The sequence below is a fragment of the Stegostoma tigrinum genome, chromosome 2 (assembly GCF_030684315.1).
Source record: "Stegostoma tigrinum isolate sSteTig4 chromosome 2, sSteTig4.hap1, whole genome shotgun sequence".
NCBI classification, from domain to species: domain Eukaryota; kingdom Metazoa; phylum Chordata; class Chondrichthyes; order Orectolobiformes; family Stegostomatidae; genus Stegostoma; species Stegostoma tigrinum.
The window spans coordinates 160,512,954-160,518,953 of NC_081355.1; the positions used below are offsets into that span (position 1 = coordinate 160,512,954).

Consider the following 6,000-nt stretch of genomic DNA (forward strand, 5'->3'; position numbering starts at 1 on the left):
CAGTGGCAACAGATAGTAATGCAAGGCCGCTGTAGCATTCCAGCAAAAACAAAACTAGTTATTGTGAAAAGCGTAAGGCAAGTCTTAGGACTATTGAACTATTGTCGGAACTTTGTGAAAAACTACAGTGAACTAGCTGGACCCCTGTAAGACCTTAAGAGGTTGTCGAGCTAGCTCAGAGAAAATTGAATGGGGACATGAGCAGGGGATGGCCTTTGTCAAGATCGAAAGACACCGGCCTCCACACCAGCATTAGGAAGCCCCAATCTGCAAAAGCCCTTCTACCTCTTCCGCAGTGAATGCAATGGCAGTCAATCTGCAGGAGTGTTACAGAGACGTGGGGCCATTAGAGGGACCAGATGTGAAATGCATCTTTGTAGAAGGGGCATGGAAGTACTATGATGGTGAGGCCTGGACGCGGAGGGCCATGGTTAATTTGAAAGGGGACCTTTTGACAGGAGAGAGGATAGAAGGATGTCACTCCGCCCAGGTAGCTGAACTAAAAGCACTAACTGCTGCCCTGCAGTCAGGTAATGGACAAAGGGTTAACATCTACACACACAGGAGGTATGCCTTTGCTGTAGTCCATGACTACATGATGGCATGGGCATTAATGTGCTTGAGGGCCACTGGACTAACATCCTTTGAGCTCGTGGCAGGATGAGCAATGGCACTCCCCTAGGACCTAATCACAGGGGAAGCAGAACTGATTAACAGCAAAGAATAAGTCTGGGATTACATGAAGTCCCTCTGTAAGCATCTGCACATACTTCATGGACAGTCATAAAACCAGCAGTTTGTCAAGGACTGGGAGTCTGAGGAACACTCAGAACAAACAGAAATGCCAGCCCCAAGATCAAATGTCCTGGTGAAAATAATTCCAAGCAAGGGAGTCTTGACCCCCCGATGGGATGTACCTCATGAAGTAGTATTAACAGGTAACTGAAAACACTCTTATTAAGGAAAAAAGGTTTGGTAAATGGAGATGTCCTACACAGCTAAGGAATGTAGGGGTTAATAGTTTAACAGTCCAGCCTGCTAGTCTGGTATGCTCTCTCTCTCTCTCTCTCTCTTTTCCTCGCTCTCTCGTCGTTCCTTCTTGCAGATTTTAAAGTGCCCTCACCTGTGATCACCAACATCAACAGGAACAGGATCCTCGATCTGAGGACAGCAGCTGGAATAGATTAACGTCACATGTAAATATATGTGATGCAGTTGTGTGGTGGCAACTATAACTAAGAACATTACTGAAGTTAGCATATGAAAATGCTAATCTGTGGGTGTCTCGATCTTTTCAGAGGCTAACAGGCATGTGGAGAGAGAGGGTTTCATATTAATACATTATCATACATGTCATGTGCCAATGCTAAATTAAATAATATTTCCAGTCACTGGGTCTATACATACGTCCCAACACACTAAGGGAAGGATACCCCTGCAACCCATCCCCTTTAATGCCCCAGAAATAGCCAGATGGGTATTGAGGCAGGGAGATATAGATGGGTACCTACCAATGGTGGGAGGTACCTAGTAAATTCTAACAGGGATAGAGCACAATGGAAGTCAACAGGGCGTAACGTGACTGTCTTTGCAGGCTGCTACCAATTGAGCTACAGGACCTCACAACAGCAACCCCCGACTTTGTCACATTGACTGACAAATCAGGGATAGGGAACCTGAATTCCTGATATGAAAGACAAGGGTTGAAAGCCAGGGACGAAGAATGCCTCTGGGATCTCATAACTGTACCCAGAGTTATGACGCCTGCCCCTACCCGCTCCTAGGACCAATCAGTATGTCCTTCCTGACCAAGGGAACCCCACCCGAATGCTGGGCTGAGAAATGGAAGATAATAAAATGTGAGGCTGGATGAACACAGCAGGCCAAGCAGCATCTCAGGAGCACAAAAGCTGACGTTTCGGGCCTAGACCCTTCATCAGAGAGGGGGATGGGGTGAGGGTTCTGGAATAAATAGGGAGAGAGGGGGAGGCGGACCGAAGATGGAGAGAAAAGAAGATAGGTGGAGAGAGTATAGGTGGGGAGATAGGGAGGGGATAGGTCAGTCCAGGGAAGACGGACAGGTCAAGGAGGTGGGATGAGGTTAGTAGGTAGATGGGGGTGCGGCTTGGGGTGGGAGGAAGGGATGGGTGAGAGGAAGAACAGGTTAGGGAGGCGGAGACAGGTTGGACTGGTTTTGGGATGCAGTGGGTGGAGGGGAAGAGCTGGGCTGGTTGTGTGGTGCAGTGGGGGGAGGGGACGAACTGGGCTGGTTTAGGGATGCAGTTGGGGAAGGGGAGATTTTGAAACTGGAGAAGTCCACATTGATACCATTAATCTGCAGGGTTCCCAGGCGGAATAGGAGTTGCTGTTCCTGCAACCTTCGAGTGGCATCATTTTTTTATCATCCAGCCTCACATTTTATTATCTTGGATTCTCCAGCATCTGCAGTTCCCATTATCTCTGAGAAATGGAAGATGGAGTTTAACCCTGAAAAATGTGAGGTGATTCATTTTGGAAGAACAAACTTGAAAGCAGATAATAGGGTTAACGGAAAGATTCATAGCAGTGTGGAGGAGCAGAGGGATCTTGGGGTTCATGTCCACAGTTCCCTGAAAGCTGCCACCCAGGTGGATAGAGTTGTTAAGAAGGCGTATGGTGTGTTAGCTTTCATTAGTAGAGGGATTGAGTTCAAGAGCCATGAAGTTATGCTGCAGCTGTACAAAAGCCTGGTTCAGCCACATCTGGAGAATTGTGTCCAGTTCTGGTCGCCTCATTACAGGAAAGATGTGGAAGTGTTGGAAAAGGTGCAGAGGAGATTTACCAGGATGTTGCCTGGAATGGAGGGAAGGTCTTAGGAGGAAAGGTTGAGAGAGCTAGGGCTTTTCTCTTCAGAACGACGAAGGATGAGGGGTGACTTGACAGAGGTGTACAAAATGATCAGAGGTATAGATAGAGGAGATAGCCAGAGACTTTTTCCTATGGTGGAAGTAGCTGTTAGACCTTTGGATTAGGGTAAAAGTTTGGCACAATATCATGGGCCAAAGGAGCCTGTACTGTTCTATGTACCTCCCCTCAGCGAGGTGGCTGTAGCCTGCTGACCTTCAAGAACCACATGAGGAAGGGAATGTTCCAACTGCATTGGTGCCCCAAGATTATCACCCGATTCACTCCATACAATGGCACCTACTTTGAGTGCAGACCCTGTGCCTGCTTACCACCGTTCTGGACAAGGTCATGTTACTTGGGTTATGTGATACCGTTCATGCGTCACAAGTTGTCCCTCCTGAAGGAGACGCCAGAACAGCAACAAATGTGCAACCTCAAAGACAAAGGTTTATTGCCGTATTGATGACCTGATATGGTACAGCCACACTAGCGAAGGAATGTCAAAATGGCCGCATAGTTTTAAATTGAGTGAAGGTGGATACAGGGGAGATGTCAGGGATAGGTTCTTTAGTGGTAGGGGCGTGGAGTACATTGCCAGAGAGAGTAGTGGAGTTTGCCTCATTAGGGACATTTAAGCAGCTATTAGATAGGCATATGGATGTTAGTATAAGGACAGTCTTAGAACAAGTGGCAAATGACAATTCACAGACCCTTGTCAAGATAAGTGCAGAAATGGTCACTATACAAACTGTGGCACTGCAGAACCAAATTGTCCTATTCTGGATACCAACTGAGAAAGGGACCACATGTATACTCATTGGAAAGGAGTGCTGTACTGTACATTCCCGATAACTCAAGGGAATTGGACTTGGCCTGACCATATTCAAAAAGAAATGAACAAACTCAAACAACCTCCGTCTTTGACACAATGGAGTTGGGCAATGGGATGGCTGGGTTGCCCAGGGCCGCCCTCTGCCCAGCAAATAGTAATGTTTATTATCATAATATTCTGTGTTATCTTGTTTATGTTGCATTCCTATGCTGATGAAGAAGATGACTGCAGAAGGGCCATGGACTGAGGGGGTCGCCCTACTATCTACCACCAAGACAACAGCCTATTAATGGAACAGAAGAAAATGACCAGTTCATTGAATGACCGGAAGAAGACTGTGGTTGAGACATCACTGAAAGAAGACTATTCATGTAATCTGATTTGGACTGTTCATAAATAATCTGCCCATGGCCATAATCTGGCCTAGGGCCAAAGTTGGGGTGGGGGCGGGTCGTGTTCTGTAAGGGTGGCCCATGTTTGAAAGACGCAAAATGGCTGACATGGATTAAACAAAATGAGACAGTGTGCTCCAACAGTGAGACGAAACATAATGGTAACTTTGAACAGGGCTACTCCAAGGTCAGTGAGGGGCCCTGCAAACAACCATCCAAGACAGTTTGATAAGAGGATGTCCAAGGGTAGACAAGTGATGGGTTCCAGCCTCATTAATGAAAGGATGTTGCCCCATTAAGTGGACAGCACCAGTTATAACAAGGGTTGTAAATCTCAGCCAACCTAATACATTAGACAGCTGTGAAAACAGCAGCTAAAGTTATATTGTAGCAGTTGGTTGTTTCTTTGAAGTTATTCATACTGTTAAGAAGTAGGTTTGAGTTAACGGTGCTTCAGATAATCATTGAGGTAGATTTCAACATAAGTAGAGATATGTATATTACCAACAGTATAGGAGAAGCATTCGGGGAAAAAACATTTAAACATAGATCTGAAATTTAATTCGTCTTAGGAAATGCTTCTCTTATTTCTTAAAATATTGTTGGTACACCCTGAACAAAATAAATTGGTCAATAATTGGGACAGTGGAAAACATAAGAGGAATAACAGAATTTGATAAAAACAGCGCATGAAATACAATGAATAACAAAATTCAAGCAGACCCTAAAGAACAGCAAGTCTGAGACAGACCAGAAGGAATATAACCAGTAAGTTTGGAATGCTAATTAGGATGCATAGAAAGATCCCAATGCCAGGAGATTACAATGTCTGTTAAACACCATGAGATCATGTGAACCTGGGCTGTCCATAAGAATGCCCATAACTGATTAGGTATTTGACAGGATTGGGTGCACAGAATAAGAGAGAAAGACACCATGAGCATACTATGTGTGATCATTATAACACTAAATGTATAAAATGCTTTATTTCAGTGTAAAAATCAGGGTATGTTATTGATTTTCAGATCTGAGCCAAAGATTGATTGAATAATTTTGTATTCACATTGGGGCCAGATTTGGGGAATATCCTTTGGCCCTCTCCCTACATTAGCTGGTTTTTGCTTGAATAAAAACCTGCCACTTGGCTGAATCCTGCTTTCCTGTTGAGTCTTTGATCTCCGTCGTGGGGGCTATGCTCCTACGTGTGGTAAAAGTGGAGTTTTATTGTTAAATATTGTGCAACCCGACGTGAAAACCCAAATGGATATATGCTACCGTTGCTTGGCAACATCCTCTACACTGAGGTGATGAGTCTTTTTTGTACACCTAGAAGCTGCTATTTATTGAAGAGGATGCAGACCTGTCTCTGAGATAAAGCTTGGACCTGTCATTGAGCCCTGCAGCATGGAAACAGACCCTTCGGTCCAACTCGTTCACGTTGACCAGGTTTCTCAAACTAGTTGCACACCAGACACGTACCATGTATCCTAAATTATCTAGTCCCTTTTGCCAGCATTTGGCCCATGTACCTCTAAACCCTTCCTATTCATATACCTATTCAGATGTCTTTTAGTCGTAGTAACTAGCAGCCTCCACCACTTCCTCTGATAGCTCATTCCATACACACACCATCCTCCGTGTGAAGAAATTGCCCCTCAGCTCCCTTTTAAATTTTCCCCCTCTCAGCTTAAACGTATGCCCTCTAGTTTCAACTGCCCCATCTGAGGGAAAAGACCTTTGCCATTCACCTTTTCGATGCCCCTCATGATTTTATAAATCTCAGCCTCCTACGCTCCAGTGAAAACGGTACCAACTTGTCCAGCCTCTTCTTATAATTTAAACTCTGTAGCCCTTGCAATATACTGGTGAATCTTTACTGAACCCTCTCCA

The 6,000-nt window shown here is 45.0% G+C and overlaps 1 long non-coding RNA gene across 1 annotated transcript in view; it reads left to right on the forward strand.

Annotated features, from left to right (window-relative positions):
- Positions 1–5,244, forward strand: part of LOC132207160 (uncharacterized) — a 33,995-nt gene extending 28,751 nt beyond the window's left edge. The window contains exon 3 of the long non-coding RNA XR_009443342.1: positions 3,937–5,244. This is a non-coding gene — a long non-coding RNA (uncharacterized LOC132207160). The remainder of the gene's footprint in view (positions 1–3,936) is intronic.
- Positions 5,245–6,000: the final 756 nt, after the last annotated feature.